Here is a 13,981-nt window from a genome sequence, read left to right on the forward strand (position 1 = left end):
TCGTTCTTTTGTGTGGATATTGAAGGATACATTCCTGAACAAGGTAGTAGCCTGACATTGTTGCTATAACATTAGTCTGCTTTAAATTCATTATTGGCATCTCGGTTTAATTTATTTGTTGTAGCATTCAGCAGAATCTATATGACAGAAAACACTCACTAGATCGCGCATAGGGCTTGTGTGAAACAGGATCCACACTGGCAGTTTATACCATGTTTACATGGTGCAGTCATGTTAGAAATTTACAAGAAGTATAAGCAGGCCGTCTGTTCTTTTATTAATTTTCAAATTCATACAAATATGACAATAAACTAATTAGGGCTATGAGACAAAATATAAAGACGTACATTAGCTTCATTATTTTTCCGTCCTAATAGTTTTTTACCATTTCTACCATTGGCAGATGATTAAACTTCAAAGCGTTTCATTTCTTTTCATAATGCATTTGTAATGAAGTGAAATGACTTCACCATATATAGTTGATCTGCCTATAATTAAACTCTCAATTGTGCATACGGGCTGAAGTCACGAACTAGTCACGATTTCTGGGATATCGTCCGGGTACTCACGGGAGAAAAACAATTACAAAAGGAACAACCAGTCCACGGAAATGGCTCAGCCCGTTTAAAGCATTTGCTCATCACAGGACGACCTCGGTTTGATTCCTCACATGGATACAATGCATGAAATCCATTTCTGGTGCCCCCGCATGATATTTAGGAGATAAACATCACGTGTTAGCCAATTTCTGGGTGTTACTGAGTATACTCAATAACACCCAGAAATTGGCCAACACATGACGTTTATTGACATTGTAAACCAAAAAGTAAACGAACGGGTTTTATTGTTAGCACTCGTTTACATCAAAGACGTACATTCTTTGTTTACATCGAGTACGGGTACAGCAGTGAAGTGTCATCAGCTGGCCGTTTCAGCTGGTTCACATGGTAGCATCTGCAGTTGCTCATTTGTGACGTCATTCTAACTTTACATCACAATATGATTTGAATGACGTCACCACTGTGATGACACAACAAAACATTAGGAGATCTTTCTGAATTTATCTTCCCTTCACTAATCCGCTAGGTGCGCTGATCCGGACGGTCCAAACTTAAAGTGACAGCACATGTATGCGCGATGTGCGCCATACGTGTTACTATTACACTTATAGAGACAGTTAACCAGTATAACCTTCACCTTCACCGGGAACGTTCACGCTGGTGCACGAACCGTATATCTTTTCCTTTTTTACGATGATATATCAAGTGTTATGTCCTGAAATATTTATTCAATGATGATGTGAAACACCTGGGATAGTCATGACTGCTCATATTGCAAAAGTGAATCGAGGAATAGCAGTTCTGTCTCCACTTTCGATCCTGCAACTGAGTGTAATGTGAGCAAGGTGATTTGGACAGCACTTAACAAGACAAGTTCAAAATTTCCCGTCCCAACATGGATACGTAAGGATTGTCTCCCAGCAGTCGCCTCTCCAGCAGCCTCAGCAATCAACTCTTCTTTAGAATCAGGCGTATTCCCATAATGCTTCAATATTGTGACGCCCATCCTTAAGAAACAAGCACTTGATCCAGACGTCTTCAAGAACCTACGCCCAGCCTCCAACCTCAGTTTCCTCTCAAAAATCCTGGAAAAGATTGTTCTCTCCCAAATGGAATCACACATCAATAATCACGGACTAAGTTAAATATTTCAGTCGGCATATAAGCGATCTCACAGCACTGAAACAGCCCACGTGAGAGTACAAAATGATATACTCCGAACCATTGACCGCAAAGAGATCTCCGCTGCCTTTGACTCCATCTGTCACAACATCCTTCTGTCTAGACTGAAACATACATTTGGCTTCTTTGGCAGGTTTCTTGTCTAGATTGAGTCTTACTTGAGAAATCGATCCATGCGTGTGCAAGTGGACGATGTAACATCAGCCCCGCAAGTCCTCAAACATGGTGTCCCGCAAGGATCCGTATTAGGTCCTGTTTTGTTTACATGCTTATATCCAGTCACTTGGGAACATCATCAGGGGTCACTCCTTGGACTTTCATGGATACGCGGACGATCAGCAGTTATACATGGTGGTAAGACCATCAAATATAAGCACAGGAATCCATACCATACAAGACTGCATTACCGATGTTCATGACTGGAAGTCTGCTAATTACTTCACAAGGACAAAACAGAATTCATCATGTTTGGTATCTAACAACAGCTCGCCAAGATTCCAATCACCATTAACCTATCTGTGCACAAGATTCATGTTGCTCCAGCTAAAATTAGGCGTTGTCATGGATAGAACAATGTCAGGTAAACATCAGGCACTGAATACAGCCAAAGCAGCAAACTTTCATATCGCCAACATCAGCAAACTCCGAAAGCGCCTCTATGGAGAAACTTGTAAGATTTTAATTCAGTCTCAAGTAACAAGCAGACTTGACTACTGTAACTCTCTAGTGTTTGTATTTGGCGTAATCTCTAACTTACAGAGAGTTCAGAACAATGCAGCTCGCATCGTCACCCACTCCAGAAAGGACTGTCACATTACGCCAATTCTCAGAGATCTGCATTGGTTGCCCATCAGACATTGGGTTAGCTTCAAGTTACTCATCTTGACATACAGTGCTCTTAACGTTGAATCATCACCTGCTTATTTAAAGGATCTGCTATCGGTCTACCGCCCAACAAGAACCCTACGTTCTGCCCAGAAGGAGAAACTGGCTGTTCCATCAACATCATCTTCATGCCTTCTCACTCGCAGCTCTCAGTCGCCTTCTCAGCCGCAGCTCCTATTCTGTGGAACACGGTCCCCCTCGACATCAGAAACAGTGACTCTCTCCCAACTTTTAAGAGAAAACTGAAAACATTTCTTTCCAATTAATCAACTGAAGCAAAGTGACTTCTATCGTGTAAAGCACCATTGAACAGCGGCATGCAGCTGGAAATAGGGGCTATACAAAGCAGTTATTATTATTATGGTTTACAGATTAAGATTGAAATGCAGCAGAGAGGGTTCGGGTGATCCTAGCACAGTCAGGCTGGTAAAGCTCATCTGCTCAGGGCCCTCGCCCCCTCTACACGCAGTCCCGACGGCGAATGGGATTTCTCCCAGGAAACACTGCCTAGTTGAACCCACCAAGAACTTTCCGGAGAATGTGAAGGCTCCCCAACACTGCAGCCTTCTGCATTACCCAGATTGTCAGAAGGGCTGTGCTCCCGGTGGAGAACCAGGGCACTCACCTGATCTGCGCCAAGAGATCAGGAGGTACCAAACCAAGGGCACCGAGAACAATGGGGAGCCTGACGACAGTGTACTTGGGATGCAAGCGAGACATTTCAGAGGCGAGGTCTTCATATTTATCATGCTTTTCCTGAATCTTGCAAATCACACTGCTATCAAAAGGGACAGAAAATTCAATGATATAAATAAATTGATTGGCTTTATCAAAAAGGACAAGATCAGGTTTGTTGGCTGGAATTCGTCTCAGGTTGTATGTTGGCCTATTCAGGAGAAGTTTGAAAGCATCATTTTCAAGGACACCCTGGACATGTTCATGGTCGTACCATGGGTGGAACTTGGGGTCAAAGCCACAGGCATGGTGGAGGCGATAGTAAAACCATCATGTCTTTAAAGATATGCATTAGAGAAGGACTCGACAAGGAGAACCTGTTCTTTCAAATTGGTCTCTCCTTTGACAAGAAGCTCGATGTCATCCATGAATAGGAGATGAGTAAAAGGTGTTGGGGATCTGTGCTGAGGTGGTACGGGATGGTAACCCTCCTCCCTATTGAGCAGAAAACTCAACGGATTTAAAAACAGACAAAAAAGCAAAGGACTGAAGGAGTCCCCCTGAAATATTATTATTAGTTCGAGGCCAGGCGATGGAATCAGCTGATCTTTTTCAGGTCATGTTTTGTCGTTTTATTGACGTTTTACAATCGGTACTTTCAGCCTGGCACTAGATGTCTCACTATCACACATTTCAACTGCGGTGTATTTTCATTGTATATGTACTCAAATCGCTTTAGTGTTACAGTCGAAATGGCTGCACTCGTGAACTTTACTGCGACGAGGAGCTGACGCTGTGCGCGAAATGTGGAACACTGAGTGTCTTGTTAACGTAAATTTCATCGGGTCATACAAGATGGTATTGAGATATTTGACAACACAAACATTTAGCAGGTAGAGAGAGAGGTGAGAAACAATGGTCAAGTAATTGTAAAATAGTAGTAACGGACGAATTATGTAAATCATCACCTACATGTGGCCATGCAATGTTGAAATACGATAAACATGGGCATGACAATAAATACACTTTTTATGTCTGTAACGGTTTGTGATGCTTTAAATATAAAATCACTGTATGGACAAATAATGCATAAACGCATTGCCAATTTCTACTGCATTAAACATTATCCCGAATTAAGGGTATGGATTAAAACGTTTTGTTTTTTCCTAATTTTTAATGAAAGGGAATAATATTACAGTATGCATTCATTAAATGTAATATTTCAGGCACAGAGGAAACAACACTACTACTAGGATAAGTACATATTCAAGGCCACTTTCCGAATTCTTATTTTTCATTACATAACTAAAAACATACATGTGTTCATATTGTTTATAAATTTTAATCTGTAGTATAGTAAATGGCACTGTCATTGGTTTACATTTTAATGCAGTGTCTACATACAGCTTGCCTCCACAATAGTCAGATTATTACAATAGTCAGATTATTACAATAGTCAGATTATTACAATAGTCATATTTTGTTTATTAGACCAACATCTTCATGTTTTGTTGCAATAAACTGATTTTTCAAATTCTAGCACAAATATGTAAACAAAGTCAGAATCTTTTTCCGCTTTACATTGTAGCTGCACTGTTCAGTGTTGTAATTCTATAGGAGTTTTTGAATGATTACACATGCATGACTTTATTCCGTCATTGTACATATTATCTGTTAAATATGTAAACATATAAATAAATGCATAAACATATCTTCATATGAACCTTAGAAGAATTGGGGGGTTACATTTGAATTTTTGTCATCAAAAACATATATCTGATTTTTAACACATTTTCTGTGTTAATTCCTAACAAAGCTACATCATCTAAAGTTTTGTTTAAGCACTGTTGAATGAAAATCGGATTACAAAGTTAAAGTTAGATAATATATGGTCTGTGATGGGAAATGTTTGTCAATATTATGTTATCAAAACAAGAAACATTTGTAATATAAATCTATCATACACATCCTCTTGGGGGTGAGAATTATATGTCGTTTGTTGAGACAAATCTCGGTAAATGACCCTTTATATTAAGAGCTTCAGACCCATGAAGGTCCTGGGGTAGAATAGGCCTTCAGCAACCCATGCTTGCCATAAAAGGCGACTCAGCTTGTCGTAAGAGGCGACTAACCGGATCGGGTGGTCAGGCTCGCTGACTTGGTTGACGCATGTCATCGGTTCCCATTTGCGCAGATCGATGCTCATGTTGTTGATCACTGGATTGTCTGGTTCAGACTCGATTATTTACAGGCCGCCGCCATATAGCTGTAATATTGCTGAGTGCGGCGTAAAGTCACTCATTAAGAGCTTCAAGTTGTCTTAAATGTTTGTAAGAAATAAATCAATAAATTCACATATATGAAATGACTCACAACACTGACTGATGGACGTATTTCACAAGGGGTAAATATTTTATTGCAAACTATGATAACTGGTGTTTCTGATGCAACTAACTGCTTAGATAACAGGTGTCTAGCACTTTTATAAGTATACATAAAAATATAGAGTAGTGTCAGAATTTAGAACCAAAATGGATTCCCACGAGTGAGGAACTGCTGCTCAAAACATAATTAATATATTTCTAACTAACTGTTACATTCTATGCAGAATTTCTTCAATTGTCAGGAATGTGTAATAATCACAAACTGGCGATAATGCCCTTCCAGGGGATACTCGTTGGTCAGAGTATCTCCAAGTTTTCACATTGAGATTGGTGGTTGTATGGTACCTGTATGCAAGCTTTTAATGCGGCAAAAACATAGGTGCTGATAACATATAAAAAGAATTTTCGCAGATGCTACGACACCCAAGACTTGCACTGCCTCGTGTACTGTCGTAGAAAATGCCGTGGCAATATACCGTTTTTCATTGCGTTTTCCCTTTTTATCTTTATCGTGTCAATTCACATTATACTTGAAAATTAAACAAACGATGCTTTTCTAAACTAAACATCAAACCAAAACATGTGCCAGTTAATGAGTTTTCGTCGTAAACGACAGTTTTTTTCAGTGAATGTGAACACGGCAACACGTAAGCTGGGTTCTGTCTTTACATGTAGCGAATTGTCGCAACGCATATTGAGTCGGGAACCATACCGGAAGCGAGAAGTTGGACCGTCGCTTGCATAATTTTAAAAGGAGAGTTATCGCCCCTCGCAACAAAAAGATCACCCATTGTTTGCGATGTTTCTACGTGTCAATACGCAGAGAATAGTCTTGCAGTTTCCGGGAATCAAATACCATTTGATCATGTTTTTCAGCCAATCAGATTACAGAACACAGTGACTTTTGGTTTACAGTGCTGGAATATTGTAACAAGTGGTATAAACTAATCCCACTCACTAAATCACTTACTCACTAAACAGCAGTTTAACTACATCACACTCTATGTCTGTAGGTACTGGTACATCATATGTATAGTCAGTGTCCCCCCTGAATGCCACAGGGACATATATGTCCTTCCTCTTCAACCCTCTCTTTGAAATCCAGTAAAATTCTAAATATTCCACGTACTCAGTTTTGAATTCTGCTGAAAATTCCCTGTTTCTTGATACCATCCACTATTATCTCAGACCAAGCTAAAGTGCTTAAACTTGCCTTTCAAAATAGTCTTCATCGTGTATGTCGCCATTTTTGACACGATACAAAATCGCAATTCAGGGCGTTATTTGCTGTATGTTTTGAAATGTGAAGATCAGATAAATATTGTATGGAACGAGTAAATAATAACATTAGAATTGTAATAGTAACAACGAGTATTGAATTTCAAAAATAGCATATTAATTATCACTGATATCAAGTTTTCATGTAACCAGTACAGATAATTCTAAAAGTCTCCGATGAACCTTGAATCAGTTGGGACCTTAACATTTAGTATATGTAATATTTTATCAACATATTATTTCTACATACTTATATACAAAACTAACTCACTCACCAAGACAAACATTTTCACATTGTTTCTATGTTCTGTCAATTCTATTAAGGTTCAGTAGGAAGCACACTTTAAACACTTATAACTGAGAACTGATTGAGAAATATAAGCTGTCAAACATCGCAAACAGCACTGCATTGCACTAATCATGACATTTTGGAATCATCTGGAATTTCGAAGGTCGTTCTATCAGTCGCTACAACATTTTGACAGATGCTGAGCCAATCCCCACAGTAGGAACTTAGGTAGCGTTGGTACAGTGTTAACGATTGGATACAGCGGTGGCGGCAATATTTGCACATTTCATTGCAGATCACTGGCGTAAGGGGCATATGTTGGATACATGCATTGCTTTGAGCTGACACGTTTTGATTTCGCTGGAATGCTGGTCAAATCGGCCTTGATTTCGCTTATGTATTCATTCCCTCGATGAGAAAAAATATACAATATGGCGGCTTCAACAATAGATGTCGCAATGTGATTACATTCGGGGTACTATTTATGATAATAAATGATAATAATTTTAATAATAAACGGGACCCTTCGGTAGGAGGTTATTTACTCGCCTCACACCCCATATGAACATTCGGGCGCTTTCGGTGAAATGTGTTGGTTGGCTGTCATTTCACGTTGTACATACACACTAACATTTGTACAGCGCGGATGTCCAGCTCAGCTCCGTGGGGGCATACAGCTCTTGCTGCCTACTAGGCGCACCGAGTTAATGTATCTTTACCGTCCATACGAGGTACCCATTTACAGCTGGGTGGACTGAGGCACATAGTAACAGTACTTTGTCCAAGTTCACCTTGCTGTATACGCAACTAGCTGTTTGTACATGTTCATGTGGCCACCATCTGGTCATCTACCAACGGATTCGTGGGTTCTTCCAAGAGAGCAGGGTTGTGTATTGTGCACTAGGGGTGTGACAATACGAAAAGAGTCTGCACACAAAGTAGGCACCAAGGTTTTTACACACGGCCACAGGTGAGTTCGATCCGAGAACCTCCAAGCTCGCTGAATTACTAGCCTGGCGCCTTAGACAGTCACCACCGGGCCCCAATCCATCCATATTCCCATTGATTTTAATTAGCAACGTACTTGAAATTCAAGATTATGGTCCTATGATGATCTTGTGCAGCAAAGAGATTCAGCACTGTGACGCTCCCAGGTGGCTTCAGTGGTCACTGCCACGATTCCGACAGTCAATATAAGGGACCTTGTACAACGCCTAGACGCTAGGGATGATAGGACAGATGCAGTGTGTGACCTGGCAGATTGTCCCTATCAACTGTGTCATCTACAGTGAGTCGATGTTCATGCTGTCCCCCCATGTTTTGCTGAGTCCCTCTCTCATGGGAGAGGATTTCGAAATAAAACAAAATTTACTAAAACACAAGCAACGAGGAGATAGTGTATTACTTTAAGTGTTTCGAACATATGTGCGACGAGATAAGGTATCGTGATCTGGGAACAGGAGTCTGTCTGAGAGTTGTGGTCAGGGAGCGGCAATATGTTTACGTTCACGAACTGTGCCAAAGTATACCAGACCAAAGGGACTGCTTAGTGCCAATGCAAAGTGCAAAATAGTTTCGTGGACTATAGTATGTTTATAGTGTTCGGTGATAGTTTGTTATGTTGGGGGTAAACGTTTTAATATGATTCACGTGATTCAGCTTCATGGTAGCAGAATGGGAGTCTGTGAAAGTTGTGCGGAGTATGTGGGTCGAATGCAAATATCCTGTAACATATTGTGGTAGAGTGAGTGAGTGAGTTTATTTGACGTTGCTTTTAGCAATATTCCAGCAATCTCACGGTGGGGGACACCAGAAAATGGGTTTCACACATTGTACCCATGTAAGGAAGTGAACCCGGGTCTCGGCGTGAGTAGCCAACGCTTTAACCGCTAGGCTATCTCACTGTCGTTGTGGTAGGGAGACTAAGCATTGAGATAACAACACATGGCTTGTTCTAGTACCGGGGATCAAACTTCTCTCAAAATGAATTTTCTGAAGCATGACTAACTTAGTCAGTCCAAAATGATAAATAATGTGGGGATTTTCATACTTGTACGTATAAAATCCAAATTTATAAAATGCAGATAGTAGGAAACATTGATGTAAAACTTTTATAATTTTAATAGTTATCTCGTCTCGCATCCAGCACTCCCTTATCTCTAATAATAGAATGCATGCATCCTTACGTCATGCAGCTTCTGATTATTTCGCTGCCACCGCATTCCTACACGTCACGTCAACTATATAAGGCCCGTTTATTGTGCAGAACGCTATACCCACTAACAAACAACATGAAGTATGTCGCTCTTCTCCTGGTCATTACAGTCTTCACTCTCAACACAGGTAAGCTGATCAGAGAAAACTGATCAAATGAGTTCATTTTGGGTAGTGTCATTCTACCCTCAACACAGGTTTCCAGCTCTGAGAAATGTGATCAAATGAGTCCACTCGGTGTAACGAGGTTTTAAGCAGCTTGGAATTTTAATCCGTCTGTGCACGTGTCTGTCGCGATAGTGTGTGCGTGCTTGCATGCATGCATGCATGCGTGCGTGCGTGCGTGCGTGCGTGCGTGCGTGCGTGCGTATATGTATACGTACGTGCGACCGAAGTGACATTAGAATGTAGCGGTGAATAACCACTCCGGTAGAATGCGTGTCAATGTTGTTGTTTGTTGTCAATTCTTGTTTACAATGTATCTGTAGTACCAGTTTGTATTTATTGTGCCTTGGTATCAACGTTACTGTCCGTTTGTTAAAATGTAATACATGTGATGATTGGACTGATATAAAGGATTAATCAATTTGGTGAGATCAAATACCAGTAAGTCAGTGGTGTCAGCTTGAATTGTCACTGTCAGCAATAGATAGATAGCCACACTGTAGACCATTATCGATGCAGGATGAAAACTCCACCACTAAAGAGACAAAGCGGAGATCTGAATTTGCTTTTTCCCTTTTCATCCAAGTTGATAAAAATTTAATGAAACCAACAACATGAACACTAGACACGGAGGCTCTGATCAAAATATCTCTGAGATGATCATTACCTCTAATAATGGACATTAATGATACCATAACTAGCAAGGAGCACAACAGAACAAAGACTAATGTTTTTTTGGTCTTTAGACACCTGCTCTGCTGATCCGCTTTCTTGTTCTTGGTGACCCTGTCTTCGCCTTCCTAAAAGGGGGGTAGCTTTACAATCACTAGTTCGTGTCTTGTACTGGTCACAACATTGACATCAGACACTGCCGTCACTACAGGCTCATGTGAAACAACTTCCGCCGTTGCTTCATTCTGGTTCACAGTAGCAAAAATAGCTTTTGCTCTTTCTCTATATTTTTCTTATATTTCTTATGTTTCTCTTCCTACGTTTTTCTTTTTCAGCTGTAGACAGAGTACTGATTGGCTTATCATACTTTTTAACCATTTGTTTCCCAGTTCTAACTTTTTCACTTCTCTGTACTCTCTCTCTCTCTCTGCCTCTCTGCTTGAGATTTAGTCATAATATCTGCAATAGTTGACAACAATTCAAATTACACTATATGAATTTTCATTTAACATATTATCCTTTGTCATCATACTAGGTGTGCACGTTTGCAAGAATTATATAGAGATCTACATGAACATATAATCAAACACTGTTTTATTTTACATATTTAAATTAACACTCATCCCATCCAATCACATGTTAACTGCTTTGTAACGTTATAGGAGACCATTTATTTTAATATTGCGCTCATTATATGTACCAGTGATATATGTAGAAACGGTTAGAATATAGGCACTGACAAGTAATTTACTTTATAATTTTTGTAATCTACGTTACAGGGCCATGCATAGAAGGTAGAGAATGGTTTTCGTTATATTTGTCTGTATCCTGCGTTGAAAGTGAAGCATAAACCTTGTGAGTAATAGAAACGCTAGGTGAAACGTTCCTGGCGAATACAGACTTTAACCTGCCCTTTTGTGCAAAACAAACCTTCGAATTTACCACTTCACGCGACAGATCGCATGGCTTCCTCCACCCTCAACTTCCGCTCATAACGTTACCAACTTAGAGTTATCAGCCCCTGAGAGAAAAAATACTGTGAGCAGCGAGTTGCACTTAACTTAATAAAACTTAATGTCCCCAATAGCTCATTCCAATACAGTTACAAAGATGTAACATAGAAACACTGTACATCATGTGGCAAAACAGTACAGTGCGGTCATCCTTACCATTGAAAAACACGTATTCCTCTCCAGGAAACTCCCGTCCGTCAATGTTCTCATTCGAATGACTTGCAGAAATGACCCATGCTTCCAACACGTGATTGCACAGGGTGTGCACATTTTCGCTTACAAGGAATTTCTGAACGTCTACTAAACGTAATTACAAAACGTAAGTTATGTTACATTTCAGGATTAGGGCCACATTGCTCTGTTTTGGTGATTATGCTATCCATTTAAGGGGGTTAGGGCCAGCATCCATTTGTATGAGACTTATCTTATTGTGGTCGTAACGTGTGATTATATCCTTAAAAAATCGTTCTAATGGCTAAAAACAAAATTGGTCAGTCCGTTCTGTCGATTCTCTTTGATGATCAGTTGACATTTGTTTGGAGACAATGTTGTTCTCTGCATAGCATACAACTAAATTTACTTTACGTGTTTGTAAATGGTAAATGTTATGTACTGGTTTACAAGGTTGACTTGTCTTTGAAATATTATCTAGAAGAGAATCACTGACGGCAATGTCTTTAACTGACAGCACGAAAAGTAAAACCAACAGTAAAGGAACAGTCAGTTTCAAATATTTTCTCTAATATTTGTGGAATTTACCATAAGTTTCTACTACATTTGAATATTGAATACTGTTGATTTCACATGAAAATAAGTTTCACTTTCAGAATAGCAGGGGTTGTAAGCAGTCCGACAGCATTTGAGACTGACTGCTATTAGGTTTTCACATAGGAAAGTCCTTAACTTAACACTATCCGACAGAAACAATCAAATACATGTATGATTGTTTTAGTATGTTGAATCCATTTCTCAACTGGACATTCACATTTATTCATATGAGAGAAATATGTTCCCGTATTCGTGTAAGGGTCTGTTTGCCTGGTGGTCTGAGTATGTGGATCTGTATTCTATTCTAAAAAGTCTCCTTGAACGCCTTCGTTGAATGTTAACTAGGCGAGGTGAGTGGCCAGCAGTGTGCGGGTTCCTGTAAGAACGAGGAACATGGTGGACACGAGTTCTGCGTTGCTGAGTGTGCTTCCTGCGCTCATGGAGCCCATTGTGACCATCACAAGGACGTCTGTGTCTGCCCAAATTGAGTTTCATTTTGGACAACTTCTGGTAACTTTCGGCCACGCTTTCTGTACACCCTTTGTGTCACTCTCCCTTAACCGAAGTCCATGTGTGGTGTTCCCTGCCCTGACGTTGCCCAAACTCACCTACTCTTAAACCCCACCCACCGATCTCACTACCGTTTGCCTCAATAACCCCGTTTCCCCTCTTCCCCTGTTTCCCTTCTTCCCATCTTCCCATTTCCCTGCTTTCTATTAACCGTGTCCTCCCCCCTCTCCCGTGCATAGGGCAGTGAATGTAGCCTGGTGTTTAAAGCGTTCATTCTTAATGCCGAACATCCAGGTTCGAATCTTCAATTACAGTTTGTGAAGCCCATTTCTGGTGTGCGTGATATTGCTGGAATATTGCTTAAAGCGGAATAAAACTAACCTCACTCACTCACTCACTCACTCACTCACTCACTAACCTGCACTTTCCTGCCTACATCACACTACCTACATCACGTCCGTACGTACTGGTATATCGTATGTATAGTCCGTTAACATTAAGTGTATATAATACAATATAAACATAATACTTCTATATGCTTCACATACGTAATATCCCTCACACGTACCGTTATATCTAGTTCCCCGTAAGTCAAGTGGACGGGAAAGGGATACTCACGAACTGTTTGTTATTCGGTTTTATGTTTTGTTATTTCAGTGCTTAGGGAGGGTCTCCCGCACATGTTTTGGGATGTCTTCACATGAAGCAAATACTTAAATAAATATTTGGCACAATTTGTTTGAGTTTTATTATCTATTTCAAGGATGAGCATAATTTGAACAAGATAGTATATTTTGCGTGGGGGTTATCTAGAAGCTGGGTATCATCTTCAGGATCACGTGATGAACACATGCTGTAACGGCACTACTCCTCTGTGAGGAAACACGTGTCACTATGGTCACTAATCAGTATATGAGGTTAAAGAGTGTGTAACCATCACGTCTGAAATATACAGTGACGTGACGTCACACTTCTCCATTTAGTCTACTTTTACGAAGCCATAGCATTTTGTTATGTTTTCTTTCAACCAAACCTATTTTATCAAATACTATTTAATGTGATATATAGTTGTTATTAAACAAATAACATTTTACTGGATATATGTAAACTCTTTGAAAGTATGTTGTTACGTACAGTGTTACAATACTTACAAATATATTATATGAGTGGAGTATACTGCTGGTATTGAAACGTCAATGCCGATGTGTCCACTGGCAGTCTTAACCTTAACCCCACCTCGACTTTCAAAGCTCTTTATGTCCCCCTTATGGTAATATTGTCCAAGACATATACAATACATTAGAAACTCGAATATGAAACACCACAGGATAAAGATATAATGTACTGGGTAGAACAACAGATTTGTTTGCCATTTAACACCGAGAT

The 13,981-nt window shown here is 40.0% G+C and overlaps 1 long non-coding RNA gene across 1 annotated transcript; it reads left to right on the forward strand.

The window, feature by feature from the left end:
* The first annotated feature begins 9,473 nt into the window (after positions 1 to 9,473).
* Positions 9,474 to 13,331, forward strand: LOC137279276 (uncharacterized). Its single transcript, XR_010956681.1, has 3 exons — positions 9,474 to 9,596; positions 12,431 to 12,595; positions 13,253 to 13,331. It is a non-coding gene; the product is annotated as an uncharacterized lncRNA (long non-coding RNA).
* Positions 13,332 to 13,981: the final 650 nt, after the last annotated feature.

Source organism: Haliotis asinina, chromosome 3, assembly GCF_037392515.1.
Source record: "Haliotis asinina isolate JCU_RB_2024 chromosome 3, JCU_Hal_asi_v2, whole genome shotgun sequence".
NCBI classification, from domain to species: domain Eukaryota; kingdom Metazoa; phylum Mollusca; class Gastropoda; order Lepetellida; family Haliotidae; genus Haliotis; species Haliotis asinina.